This window comes from Carlito syrichta, unplaced genomic scaffold (genome assembly GCF_000164805.1).
Source record: "Carlito syrichta isolate Samal-C Ts95f unplaced genomic scaffold, Tarsius_syrichta-2.0.1 Scaffold316389, whole genome shotgun sequence".
In the NCBI taxonomy this organism is placed as follows: Eukaryota; Metazoa; Chordata; class Mammalia; order Primates; family Tarsiidae; genus Carlito; species Carlito syrichta.
Genome location: NW_007260485.1, coordinates 1,098,330 through 1,113,534, shown reverse-complemented (window position 1 = coordinate 1,113,534; position 15,205 = coordinate 1,098,330). Strand labels below are relative to the sequence as shown.

Below are 15,205 nucleotides of genomic sequence, written 5' to 3'. Positions count from 1 at the left end.
ACTGCACTCCAGTCTGGGCGACAGAGTGAGACTCCAATTCAAAAAAAAAAAAAAAAAGGGAAACATCATTACCAATCTCATAGAAGTAAAGATGATTTTAAGATAATATTATGCATAATTGTACACCAACAAATTAGATAATTTGAATGGGACAAGCTCATAGAAAGAAACAAACTACCAAGACCAATTCAAGAAGAAATAGAAACTCTAAGTAGATATACTGCAAGTAAAATGATTGAATTAATAATTTTAAAAATCGCATGAAGAAAAGCTCAGGTGCAAATGGCTTCACTGGTGATTTATGCTGCATGTTTAAAAAATAATACTAATTTTTCACAAAATCTCTCCCTAAAAAAGAACAGGAGAGAACACTTTCCAGCTCATTCATTTAACCCAGTATTACCCTGATACCAAAACCAGATGAAGATATCATGAAAACAGAAAACTCCAGAGCAATAGAGATGTGCAAATCCTCAAAACACAAAACAATTAAAAAAAAAAAAAAAAAACCCAGCAAACTTAATCCAGTGACATATACAAAGGATTATGTACCCCAGGGATTTGATATAACCTTCATCCCAGGAATGCAAGGTTGGTTGAAAATATGAAAAATCAATCAATGTTATACATCATATTTAAAGGACAAAAACCGTATGATCATCTCAATAGATATAGAAAAGAGATCTGACAAAATCCAACACCCTTTAATGATTAAAAACACAAAACAAACTAGGAATAGAAGGGAATTTCCCAAGCTAATAAAGGGTATCTATGAAAAACCCATAGCTAACATCATACTTAAAAGTGAAAAACGAGTGCTTTTCCCCTAAGATTAGGAACAACACAAGGATGTCAGCTCTCTTCACTTCTATTCAACATTGTATTGGAGGTTCTAGCACAGCAACTAAGCAAGAGAAAAAAATAAATAAAAGGCATCCTGATTGGTAAGGAAAAATTAAAATCAATACTCCATGTGTAGATAACATGATCCTGTATAGAGAAAATCCTAAAGAATCCACCAAAAAATTATTCAGACTAATAAACAAGTTTAGCAAGATTCAAGAAGAGCAATATTCAAAAATCAATTGTATTTCTGTACAGTGTCAATGAGCAAGCATAAAATGAATTAAGAAAACAATTCCATTTGCAATAGCATCAAAAAGAATAAAATACTTAGGAATAAATTACAACAAATATGCAAGACTTGTACATTGAAAACTATAAAACATATTTGAAAGACACTAAAGAAGACCTTAGTAAATGAAAATACAACCCATATTCATAGATCAATATCATTAAGATGGTAATAGTCTTCAAATTGATCTATAGATTCATTACAATCTCTATCACAATCCAAACTGCCTTTATTTCAGAAATGTACAAGTTGATCATAAAATTCATATAGAAACATAAAAATTCCAGAGTAGTCAAAGTATTCTTGAAAATTAAGAACATAGTTTGAGGACTCAGAATTCCTGATTTCAAAACTTACTACAAAGCTACATAAAGCTAATTAAGACAGTGTGGCAAGGGCATTAATTTAGAGAGAGAGATTAATAAACTATAATTGAGAGCACAAAAATAAATCTTTATATATATATATTTTTTTTTTGAGTTGGAATCTCACTCTGTTGCCCAGACTGGAGTGCAGTGGCCGCTCCTGGCCACCGCAGCCTTGACCTACCGGGCTCTGGCGATCTTTCCGCCTCAGCCTTCCAAGTAGCCGGAATCACAGGCATGCGCTACCACGCCCGGATGATTTTTTGATTTATTGTAGAGATGAGGTCTCGCTGCCGAGGCGGGTCTCGGACCCGCGGGCTCAGGCAATCCACTCACCTCAGCCTCCCAAAGGCGTGGAATTACAGGCTGAGCCACCGAGCCCGGCTTAAATCTTTATATTTATAGTCAATTGATATTTGGCATGGATGTCAAGACAATTCAATGGAGAAAAGAATAATTGACAAATAGTGCTGTGACAACTGGATTTCCACACGCAAAAGAAGTTGAACCCCTATCTCATGCCATAAATAAAAATTAACCCAAAACAGATCACAGATCTAAAGTAAAAGCTAAAACTATGAAGCTCTTAGAAGAAAACACAGAAGTAAATCTCCATAACCTTGGGTTAGGTAATAATTTTTTAGATGGTGTGACACCACAAGCACAAGCAACAAAGAAAAAACTACATAAATGGGACTTCACCAAAAATTAAAACTTTTGTGTTTTAAGAAAATCACCAAGAAAGTGAAAAGAAAGCCCATCAAGTGGGAGAAAATATTCGCAAATCGTATATCTGAAAGGGACATGTATTCAGAATATATAAAGAACTCTTATAATTCAACAATAAAAAGACCAAAAAAAAATTTTAATGAGTAAGGATTTTTAATAAACCTTGCTCCAAAGAAGATCCACAACTGGCCGATAAGCACATGAAAAGATGCTCAGTCATTATGAAAATGCAATGAAATACCACTTTATATCCACTACAATGGCTAAAATAAAAGACAAGTGTTAGGATATGGAGAAATCTGACACTTCATACATTACTAGTGGGATTGTAAAATAAGGCAGATGCTCTAGAAAACAGTTTTTCAATTCCTCAAAAAGTGAAACTAGAGTTACCATATGATCCAGCAACTCTGCTCCTAGGTATATGTCTAAGAGAAATGAATACATACAATCATATGAAAACCTATACAAAAATATTCATAGCAGTATTATTCATAATAGCCCCAAAGTAGAAACAACCCAAATAGCCATCAATAGATGAATAAGCAAAATATGCCATATCAGCCGGGATCAGTGGCTCAGCCTATAATCCCAGCACTTTGGGAGGCCTAGGCGAGTGGATTGCCTGAGTCCACAGGCTCAAGGCCAGTCTCTACAACCAACCAACCAGTCAATCAATCAATCAATCAATATACAAACAAATAAATAGCCAGGCATGGTAGCACATGCCAGCTACTTGGAAGGCTGAGGCAGAAGAATCGTCAGAGCCCAGCAGGTCAAAGCTGGGGTGGCGGTATGTGTGCCACTGCACTCCAGTCTGGGTGACAGAGTGAGACAACAACTCAAAAGAAAAATGTGCTATATCTATACAAAATATTATTTTTTACCAATAAAAGAAAATTAAGTACCACATGCTACAATATGGATGAACCTTGAAAACAGTATGCTTAGCACAAAAAGACAGTCACAAAAGACTACATATTGTATGATCCCATTTTTTAAATAAAATGTTCAGATTAGGCAAATCTATATATAAAGAAAGTAGATATGTCATTGCCAGGAACTGGGTAAAGGGAGGGGTGTGAGTGACTGATAATGAGTCCAGGGTTTTTGGGGGGGAATGATGAAAGTTCTGGAATTACATAGTGGTGATGTCAGCACAACTCTGTGAATAAACCAATGAACTGTGGTTTAAAAGCAAATATAATGGTATGTAAATTATATTCCAATAAAGCTGTTTTTTCAAAGTGTTAAGTGTAAGTGACTCTAGTGTATGTCGTGGGTTTATTCTGTCTTCTCCATTTACTATTTGTGACTTTCTACTTCTTTTGAAATGTTCCCAATCATTTTAATTTTCTTAGTGTCTTTCTCACCATCTGTCTTAGTCCGTTTGTGCCATTATAACAAAATATCTGAGACTGGGTGAAGAACAGAAATTCATTTCTCACAATTTTGGAGACTGGAAAGTCCAGGGTTAAGGTGCCAACACCTAGTAAGGGCCTTGTTGCTATGTCCTCGCATTGTGGAAGGTGGAAAGGGCAAAAATGACAAACTCTGTGTCCTCACACTACAGAAGAGCAAATGAGGGCAAACACTCCCACAAGCCATTTTTATAAGGGCATTAATCCACTCTTCAGAGCAGAACCATCATGTCCTAAACATGTTTCAACACTGTCGCATTGGGGATTAAGTTTCTAAAACATGAATTTTGAGAGATACATCCAGACAATACCACCATCTTTGCCCAGAGAGGTAAATATATTTTATTAGATAATGCAATCATAAGATATCGTGGTATACAAGAATTCAGACCTGAATTCTATCACCTTTACTTGGTTAATAGGAACTCATCCCAGTAACTCCAAAGACACATGATATACCTGCATCAACTAACATTTAACACAAATCAACAAAGTGGCCTGTCGTGGTAGCTCGCATCTGCAATCCCAGCACTTTGGGAGGCTAGGGCGGGATGATCACTTGGGGTTAGGAGTTCAAGACCACCCTGAGTAGCATGGTAAGACCCTATCTCTATAAAAAATAAAAGAATTAGCCAGATGTGGTGACAAGTGCCTGTGGTCCTATTACTTAGGAGGCTGAGGCAGGAGAATTGTTTTAGCCTAGGAGTTCAAGACTGCAGTGAGTTATGGCTGTGTCCCTGCACCTCAGCCTGGGTAATATAGCAAGATCACGTCTCTAAAAGTTAAAAATAATCAACAAAGCGATTGCTATATTTCCAAGGATCAATGTAAGCAGTGCTGGCTATCATTGTTAGTGGTTTTATTATTTATTTATTTCAAATTCAGGGAGCACATGAGTCAGTTTGTTACATGAGTATATTGTACAATGGTGAGGGTCGGGCTTCTCTTGAACCCATCACCCAAATAGTTAGTTTTTCACCCAACGGATAGTATTCCAACCCTTGACCCCCTCCATGCCTCTCCCCTTTAGGAGTCCCTAGTATCATTTGTTCTGCTAGGAGTTTTAGAACATGACAGCAGTATTCGTTTTCATTGGCAAAGCTCACTGGACACTGGTTACTAATAACAGGAGTTTGACAGTTCTCCAGATAACAATATAAGATATTCGAATTCTTTAAGTTCAGAATTTAACACAATTAGTTTTTAAATGTAGTTTTTTTTGGTTTTTTTTTAATGCAGTGGTACAATCATAGCTCACTGCAGCCTGGAACTCCTGGGCTCCAGTGATCCTCCCATCTCAGACTTCCAAGTAGCTAGGACTACAAGCACGCGCCACCACACCTGGCTAAATGTAGAATTGTAAGTCCTTTTCTACTAGGCATGAAATACATACTTAAAACATTTTCAGGCCGGGCATGGTGGCTCAAGCCTGAAATCCCAGCACTTTGGGAGACCAAGGTGAGGGGATTGCCTGAGCCCACAGGTTCGAGACCAGCCTGGGCAATTTGGCAAGACGGCATCTCTATAATAAGTCAAAAAATTAGCCGGGGGTGCTAATGCACACCTGTAGTTCTGGCTACTTGGAAGGCTAAGGCAGAAGGATCCCCAGAGCCCAGCAGGTCGACACTGGGGTGGCCATGAGTCCACCACTGCACTCCAGCCTGGGCGAATGAGTGAGACTTCAACTAAAAAAAAAAAAACAACAAAAAAACATGTTCAGTCAGTTTTCTTCTTGAAATCTGGTACTAGTTTCTAGATTACAACATTAATATGCTCTCACAATAATAAACTAAAAATGAAAAACCCGTTTTTAAATTCATTTAACCACTGCCTCTTCAACAGATGGTAATTTGGGTTATTTGCTAATTAATTCCGCCTGTTCTTTCTGATGAGTGGCTTTGAGAGGAGTCAGTTTTTATCTCCTTATCAATAACACAAGAAGACCTCATGGTAAAGCTTGAGAGACTTGTTTTGAGCTCTACCTGGTGTTGATCACACGCAGCAACCTTCAAAACCCTGCTAAGCCCAACATGCTCACCTGCAAAATAAAACGACTTACCTAACTCACAGAGTTATTATGAGCATTTAATAAAATAATATCTCTAAGGCACCTAGAAAATGATAGGAGCTCAATAAATATTAGTTCCTTTATCTTTGCTCTCTGCAAAGTAAAATATAGATCACGAATAATAAGTACTGCAAAAATCCTAATGAAAGAAAATATTCAGTTTAGCATGTACAGCTTGAAAACGGCAGAATTTCTAAATACTAAAAGAGAACTAATCTTTATTTTCTAAAAGCACCAAACTCAGATAATCTTAAGTGGGTGAAGTATAACCATGATGATAAGATACAAGATATCATGCGGAAAAAATAAAATAACTTTGCACTAATTACGTTGGTATTATCTAAATAGTTTTTATTAGGAGGCAACTGAGCATCCACTTGGCAAAATACTGTAGATAATTTCAATTAAATTGCTCCAGTAAGCCAACAATAATTTAAGGTTTGGCCGTATTTGCAGCATCAGAATTCCCTAATGGGAGGCTTCATAATGAATCTTAGTCACAGCATTTGAGAGTCCTGAAGAGGAACAATGCCATGGCAAGGTGCCTGCAGATTACTACTGGCCCTCTGAGACTAGACTACACATACATGCTTAGAAAAAAAAATTTAAACAACAGCTTTACTAAAGACTTAGATGGAAAAAGAACACCGGATATATATATATATTTTAAGTCAGGAAACCTAGGGGCGTGATTTTTTAATTTATTTTAACAACGGGTTACATATTCACACAGTTCAAAAAGCTAAAGAACATGAAAAAGAACACAGTGAAAAGTCTGCTTCTGACCCATCCCTATCCACCTACTTCTCATCCCTCAACCCAAAGAGATAAGCACTGTTAATTTCTTAGGTCCTTCCAGAGTCTCTTTATGTGTAGACAAACAAAGCATAATATATTCTTATCTTTTCCTTGTCTTTCCAAACAAGAGTAGCATTTTATACACAATGTTCTACATCTCACAGGCAAATTCTTAATCCTAAAATCTAAAATGAAAGTAAGAAATAATTTTGATGGGCCAGGGACTTTTTTTCACACTTGAGTGGACTTTTAAAAGGAGGAACAGAAAGAAATGATGTTAATGTTAGTGGAAGTCAGAAATAACAGAAATCTAAAGGGGAGACAAAACCCAAAGGAAAAAAGAGGGCACAGTCTTATAAATCTTAAAAACTCTTCTCTGCTAAAACATTGGAATATCTTAATCTTTCATTAATTAAAAAAATTCCCTCACAGATCCCTGAGGGAGCTCTGTGAGAAGAGAGAGTGGGCTAAAAAAGAAATCAGTTAGAAGAGAGAGAAAGTTACTTCTGTCAGGATAAACTAAATTGTCAACTATGTGCAACTATATACAGTTAGAATTACAAAAAATAACAGCCATAAAAAAATTATAGAAGTCTTACTTCTGAATGTTAATTAACCATAGTCCCAGTTCAAATAAGCAAATGATACAGTACTTTCACATTTAAGCCATTACCAGTTTTAGCACCATGTTGTTAGGAAACTGAATAAGGCTGGGCGCAGTGGCTCATGCCTGTAATCCCAGCACTCTGGGAGGTCAAGGCGGGAGGATCACTTGAGCCCAGGAGTTTGAGACCAGCCTAGGCAACACAGTTAGGCTCATGCCTGTAATCCCAGCACTCTGGGAGGTCAAGGCGGGAGGATCACTTGAGCCCAGGAGTTTGAGACCAGCCTAGGCAACACAGTTAGACTCCGTCTCTAAAAAAAAGGAAGTTGAATAGAAACATCTTTTCCACACCTTCTCTATTGATGTTTATTAAAGAGTAGGCCTTTACTCTCAGTGCCACTTAATTAACTATTGTCTTGCAATGAAGGTCCTCATAACACCTGGCCCAGGAACCATTACAGGTGAGCTAGAGTTGGTATGCAGTCAGCTTCCAGGTCCCGACCCCCTACCTCCACCTCTTCTGAGAGTCTCCAGCACCCACCTAGCATTCCTGAACTAGTATTGCTTCCATTCTAACTCCCAAAGATCTGATGTAAACTCTCGCCAGTGCATATCTTTACTGATAAAAACCTGGAAGGAAAGAGTTTGCAGTCTTGACATACCACGTCTCAAAGATTGCTAACCTTTGATCTAAGATAGCTTCCTTAGTCTTCAACTAGCTTGAAAACAAAAAGGTTGTTTTTAAGATAGTTAAAACTTCAGATGTATTTTTCTTTTCTTTTCTTTCTTTTTTTTTGAGTCAGAGTCTCACTCTGTCACCCAGGCTGGAGTGCAGCAGCATGCTCATAGCTGCTGCAGCCTCGACCTGCTGGGCTCAGGCAATTCCTTCTGCCTCAGCCTTCCAAGTAGCTGGAACTACAGGTACACACCACCACACCAAGCTAATTTCTAAATTTATTATAGAGATGAGGTTTCACCAAATTGCCCAGGCTGTTCTTGAACCCCTGGACTCAGACAATCCTCTAGCCTCCACCTACCAAAATATGGGGGTTACAGGCATGAGCCACGGCACCCCACTACAGATGTACTTTTTTTTCTTTTTTCCTCCCTCTCCCTCCTCCAGATGTATTTTCTAAAGGGAACAGTGGTCATATCTGGCTGTTAGCTTTCAAGACCAAAACACTATTCAACCCATAACATGGCTGACATCTTCAATAGGAGAAGAAAAAAAAAAAGCACAAAACAATGCTGTTGCAATGACATGTACATGAAAAATAGAAATAGCTGAAAATTGTATAGTTCATGCCAATGCTTAAGGAAAAACAGCTTATTTAGAGAAGAGGAGGTGGGTGGAGGCTTCTGTGGATATTTTGAAAAGAATTACTAGGTATATTCAAAGGCTTTGAAGGTTGAAACCACCGGTTCTTTATAATGTATACCTTTCCTACTAAACTAAAAGCTTTCCCTTTCCTTATTAAAGGCCTGCCCCTACATGTACCACCGTGATTAGTATCTTTTTTACTCAAGACCAAAATGAAGAAAGTGGGATAAAGAACAAAAATCATCTTGATGCAAGAGGTGGACGAAGAGGACAAAAGAACAAGGTTAAAAGAAGAGTCTAAACTCTCAAAAAAGAAGGGAGTTTGCACAAGGGTACAGGGGCAGGTATGAGGACATGTGGGCTATAGTTGGTGCACTTACACCTCACGAGAAGAAAACGGGGTGAAGAGAGGTCAACACAGACCAATGCTTTTCTGAGGAAACTGGTGGCATTAATGTGTAAAGAAGTTGTTTGCATGAATTTATACTAAGTCAAGTGTCACTAACTCCGAGACAGCCTATAGTACAATAGGATCATAAGAAACCTCCAGGTCACCTATTCCTACCATTGGTGGCAGCACTGTTTAAACCAATTATACTGCAAACAATATACTTTTCATTAGGAGAACATTTCGAAACATCTCAAAGTCAGCTGTTCTCCTTTCTAACTGAACTTCAGAACAGCCACTTTTCCTTGGTTCAAATTCATTATTTCTGCTTTTCCTTTAGTGAGTGATTCTATCATTTGTGTTAAATATCTTATATTTTAGATGTGCCTAAAGTACAAATGTTGACTGACTCTCATTAGAAGGATTTGTGTTTTATGCTGATTTGGATGGATTTTGTCAGTCTATCCATACACCCTCACCTCATCCCCTTTATGAGCAGTAGCATAAATTTCTAAGAGTGTTAGCCAGGGTGGGTTATGGCAGGTGGCCAGGAAACACAGTAAAACAACTGGTTCAAAGGTACATGGAATCTATGACGTTGGCTGGCTACATAAGCATGATTCTATAACCAACAAAGCAAGTCTGTATAAGAGAAATTTTTAAATAGTATTGAAAAAACATATATGTACACACAAAAGTCTAGGGCGGGCGCAGTGGCCCATACCTGTAATACCAACACTTTGAGAGGTTGAGATGGGAGGATTACTTGAGGTCAGGAGTTCAAGACCAGCCTGGGCAATTAGCAAGACCCCATCTCCATAGGGAAAAAAATTAAAAATTAGCTGGGTCTGGTGGTACATGTGTGTAGTCTTCTTGGGAGGCTGGGATGAACCCAGGAGACAGAGGCTTCAGTGAGCCATGACCTCACTACTGCACTTTGACCTGGGTGAAAGAGCAAGAGTCTGTCCCCAAAAAAACAAAAAAACACAAGTCTAGAAGGATATACTCTAAAATGCTAATAGTGGTTATTAATAAGTGATAGGTTTACTTGTGATTCTTATTTTCTCTTTTGCTTCTATTTTTCTAAAAAATGTATTACTTGGCAATTTTAATACATTCTAAAAGACACAAATTGGTAAATATATAAGTAATAGAAAGTAAATAATCAACTACAAAGTGGAATACTATGCAGCTGTCAAAAATGCATATGTGTGATGTAGGTCTATACATGTCTATGATATAGTGTTAAAAAAAATAACAAATTGTATAGAATAACCCCCATTTTTAAAAAACTGTACATATATGAATACACAAGATTATATAAGCTAGGAAAAAAGTCTAGAAGTGTATAAAAATAGCAGTGGTTATCTTTGTGGGTAAGATTAAAGAGGACTTACTATTTTATTACACATGCTTCTCAATTGCTTGCATTTAAGGGAATGCGTGTATGACTTTAAAATTAAAAATAGGCCGGGTTCGGTGGCTCAGCCTGTAATCCCAGCACTTTAGGAGGCCAAAGTGAGTAGATTGCCTGAGCCTGCCGTTTCAAGACCAGCCCGGGCAACTTGACAAGACCTCATCTCTACAATAAAATCAAAAAAATTAGCCGGACGCAGTAGCATGCATACCAATAGTTCCGGCTACTTGGAAGGCTGAGGCAGAAGGATCGCCGGAGCCCAGCAGGTCGACGATGGGGTGGCCGTGAGAATGCCACTGCACTCCAGCCTGGGCGATGGAGTGAGACTCCAACTCAAAAAACAAAACTTGAAAATAATGTTTAGATTGGCAGTAGTGGGAAACTGCCGGGGTGGGCCACACCTCATCAACAAAGGTACCTGCATAATGAACGTTTGTATACCTAACCCAGAATTGTACTCCACATCTTTAAAATTAAAAAAAATTTTTAAATGTTTAAAAAATATGAGACAAAACAAAAATTAAAAATAGGAGGGAAAGATGCATGTGTTTCATTGGGAAACTAAGGCTATAATTCCAAAACTCCCTTTGAGCTGGTCATATATAAATATATATGTGCATTAGATTATATAGTCTACATACTGGTCTTATATATATGTTTGTCTGCATGTATGGAGGCTGAGTTGGAAACTAGATCATTTGAAGTTAACATTAATCTATTTTTAGTCCAAAAAAAGAGAGGTAAATCAAATTCCTTCTCATTTTCAAACTCATGAAGCACCACTGTACTTTGAAGATGTTTCACCCAGCAGTCTATATACTGGCTAATCCATCAATGAGTCTCATTTTTGTATATTATTATATATGAAATCCATTTTACCTATAGGAAAAAAAGGTTTGGTATTGGCTATCTTAGCAAACATCAGGAATCTGAATGGAAGTAATTAACCTGAAACATGCTCGTTATTATATATGATATAATAAAGCGTTATTTCTTCAAAAACCACAGAACAGTGAAAAGAATGACATTATTGTCTCAACACAGGCATTCTTAAAGAGTAAGCCTTTAAAACATCCAGGCCATTCCTCAGCCAAAAGTCTGTCAAATCGCTCTTATTCTCAAGTTAAAAACCACTAAACCAGTTCTCTACATATTAACCATCTGCAAAAAAACACACTTCATGCTCTGAAGAGCTACCTATAAGAACACTTCTGCACTTGGTGGTAGAAAGGAACTCTGCCTACCAATATCATATCATGTCAGTAGATGTTTCTGGTGCTTGGCAGGCTTTGATACCATAGACGTCTTTCCTATATGTAGGGCTCCACTGGGGGAAGCAGAGCAAAATTTTTGCTCTGTAAAAGTATCTTCCACTGTTGGGATCTCACTAACATTTATTTTACCCCCACACCTCCTATTTTCTATCTCACATATTATCAGTCCCTTACCCTACAACAATTCCTCTTATATCTTCACCTTCCTTTCACTCACTCCCTACTCCACCCAAGGAAAACAGATTCTGGTTTTGAATAACAGAAGAATGGTGGCTACAAGGAGATGAACTTTGGCAGGTTTTCAGGGCCTCTGAAAAACAGTAAAGGACCTGAGAAACTGGATAAGGGCAAAGAAGGATACTACACACTGTCCTAATTTCCTTTGAGAACTCGCCAGCTCAGCTTCAGACAGGCAATACAATTTTGCTGGATGATGCTCTGAATTGGCCTTCAACATCCTATTTCCACAGTGTCTTCCTCAGCAAGGACAACTCATCGCTAAAACTACTTTGCCATGAACTACAAGATGTAGAAATGTAGCCTCTTAGATTTACTACTTTTCTCCATGAAATGATGGGGGGGGGGGGAAGAAAGTGAAATGAGAGCAAAGGCTCCACTAAGAGAAATGGAATAGGTAAAGGAAAACAAAGACATTGAGTAACTTAAAATAATGTGGGAGCTGTTTCTGTCAGGAATAACATGTTACATAATTTGAGTTTCATGAATCAGCAGTTTAGTCAGTAATTTACATGAATTTTAAAAAGAGAGAAAACAAGACTGGAAAAGGTAAAGTGGTTTCTGAAACAAGGCAGGTATCAAAAGTATTTTGTTCCACTCCCACACAGAAGAACGCTGAAAGGCAGATGACTCAGTATGGCTTCATTAAGGGTTTCTCACCACCTAATACCCTCATGGGAAAGGCCATTCCATTTCTCATTTATTCCTGATAACCCTTCTCAATTCCTCCCTCCAGAATATAGCCATTATGGCTATATTCTTCTCTCTAATTGAAAGTTATCCATATGGAAATCACATATTTTAGGATACACAGAGTTATGCTCAATGGTATAAACAGTTGAGGGATGTTGTTGCTGTTTTAAAGACCCTTTATGCTAAAGTAATTGCAACATTACAAAAAAACAAAGTGTCAGACTGTTCAAAAAAAGTGTACAATGCTCACAATCATATTTGAACTTTATCATAAATCTAAGTAGCTTAGAGAGATAAGAAAGCTGTCAACACAAACACAAATATCGTGTGTCCAATCTAAGCATTATCAAAGTCAGAGAAAAAAGGTAGGGTATTTGTGAGAGAAAAAAAATAACCAACCTATTTTCTTTTTCAAAAACCAGGGATGACAAAGTACATTCCTGTCTCTTTTGCAGAAAATGTGCTATATCAGATACTGTCTGAAATAAGAGAAGCATTGGATTAGGGCTGGAAATCTCCAAGGCATAAATCAATTACTATGGTATTTTGAGAGCATGTTTTGAAAGAACAGGATATCTGAAGTTCTTTGGACTCATTCATGCCACAAATGTTTATCACAGGCCTGCACGTGCCAGGCACGGTCCACACACCTACTCTCTATTCAAGCTTTGCTTCTCCCTTGCTGTGCAATTGCAGCTAAAGCATGTTAACATTTCTATCCCTCAGTTTCTTCATTCGTAAGAAACTAAGAACAGAGAATAAAAAGTGGTTGAGACCAACCTCACAAGGTCTCTCTGAAGAGCAAATGCGTATGCCTGGAAGCACTTTGTATACCATGAAAGTGCTAGGTGTTATTTGGCTGAACAGAATTCATGAATAACACTAATGTCTGCTGTGACATATATTATATCAGGGAAACGTGAGCCTTCCTGCTTCAAGAAACACTTCATAATCCTATTAAATAAGGCTTATCGGCTCAGTTTATTCTCTGTAAAGTTAATGGAGGGGGGTGGAAGAAAGTTAGTAGGATGTGAAATTTACATTCATCACCACCACAATGACAAGAACCGTGTCCATCTAATTCACGCTTCAAGTCTCTACCATTCTGGCCACTAGGCCAAGGTGCTCATTTGAAAAGGGCTAATCTATGAGGCTAGCCCACCAATTCAATGTTATCAACAACAAATGGCAGTAAAATGACAAAGCATTGTTTATGTTGATGTGTACACACAAAAAATGTTATATTTTCAAGTTCAATTTGACCTTCAAACCTAAACTATGTCATATGAATAATGTCAAACAGATTCGGAACAAAGATCCTCCTAAAAACAAAATTATGATCAACGCAGTGGCAGTTAAAGAAAGGGGGAAGTTCTGACCTCTCCAGAGTTGACTGCTGGATGCAATGGCGGATGAGAGAGACAATCTCACAGAGGCCGCTGGGGATCTAAGCTGAGACCTGCTCAGAACAGGTCGCATTCCCAGAGCTCCAGACTCCTTCCCTCCCCACCCCCCCCCCCCGCCCCCGGGGAAATGCAGGGGTGTCGGTTTTCTTACCGGGAGTGATACGTAGCCAAGAGGGCCCGAAACACACCCAATCCTAAAACATGCCTGAAACTTCCTCTACTGTGTCCAGCTCTTGCAATGACACTCGGGGGACCAAAATACAGTAAGCACGGCCTCTTCATTGCTAGAACCGCTACAATTTAATATTCTGAGTTAAGAATTTGAGTTCATACTTATAAGGCACTTAGAAGAGCCCAGCACGTGGTAAGAGGCCATCTGAGTGTTTGGTAAATAAAGAAGGCACTTTCCTGATTGGTTGGGTAAAATCTCAACCTGGGGGGCGGGGGGAGAGAATCAAAATACACAAGTCTATTTTTCACGTTCACAGAGATTTAGAAAGTATAGTGCTCTGTGTTTACATTCGCATCTCAAGCGTACCCTATAAAGTCTCTTGTGCAGGACTGAAGCGCTGCTCGTGGTTCAGGTCTGCACTGGGCAAAAATGCGATGAAAGCGTTTACGTTACAAGAGATGAATTCTTTCTCTTTTCTATCTTTCCAAGTAATGATCACTAAAAAACGACAACACCTAAACATTTCAAAGCACTTTTAGAGGGTACACACCAATGCTAAAACTGTGAGAATTAGCAGGGCCGGATTCACCTGAAAAGATGGAGGGGTTGAAATCCGAGAACTTAAAGGGTAGCAACGCGTTCGAGTCTCTGGCTTACTGGTCCGCTGACAACAGGTTGACGATTCCCGTTCGCCCCCTCCCCGGTCCCCGCGGGCGACCGGCGCCCACTCCGGACCTCAAGTGAGGTCCGCCCCCCTCGGCAGCGGCGCCCGGGTTAACGCCGTCCATCCACCCACACCGCCCGGGCGTTCGGGAATCCCGAAGCGGAATCCGAATCCGCTTCGAGGACACAAAGACCGCAGACTCCGGGAGAGTCGGGGGCCGGGCGCGGGTCCTGCCTTCTTCCGGCCGATCAACCCCGAGATTGCCGGGGAGCCCGGGAAAGTCGCGTCTGCTCCGAGGCGACGCGGCGGCCGCGGCCCGGGCAGCCCTCGCCCCGCCCCGCCTCCCCCGCCCCGGCCTCCGGCAGCGGCCCGGGCGCGCGCCGACCCCGCGCGCCCCGGCACCTACCCGGCTCGGCGGGGCTGCCTCCCGGCGCGAGGGCGCTGAGCCGAACGCGCTCGCGCTTCCTCCTTCCCCGCAGGGCCGCCGGGCGCCGGCGTTTCCTCCCTGACGCG

At 39.6% G+C, this 15,205-nt stretch overlaps 1 protein-coding gene across 1 annotated transcript in view; it reads right to left on the bottom strand.

Moving 5' to 3' along the window:
* LOC103276866 (serine/threonine-protein kinase Sgk3) overlaps positions 1-15,197 on the bottom strand; it is a 144,805-nt gene extending 129,608 nt beyond the window's left edge. The window contains exon 1 of the mRNA XM_008074318.2: positions 15,099-15,197. The gene's annotated coding sequence lies outside the window, so the exon portion shown is untranslated. The remainder of the gene's footprint in view (positions 1-15,098) is intronic.
* Positions 15,198-15,205: the final 8 nt, after the last annotated feature.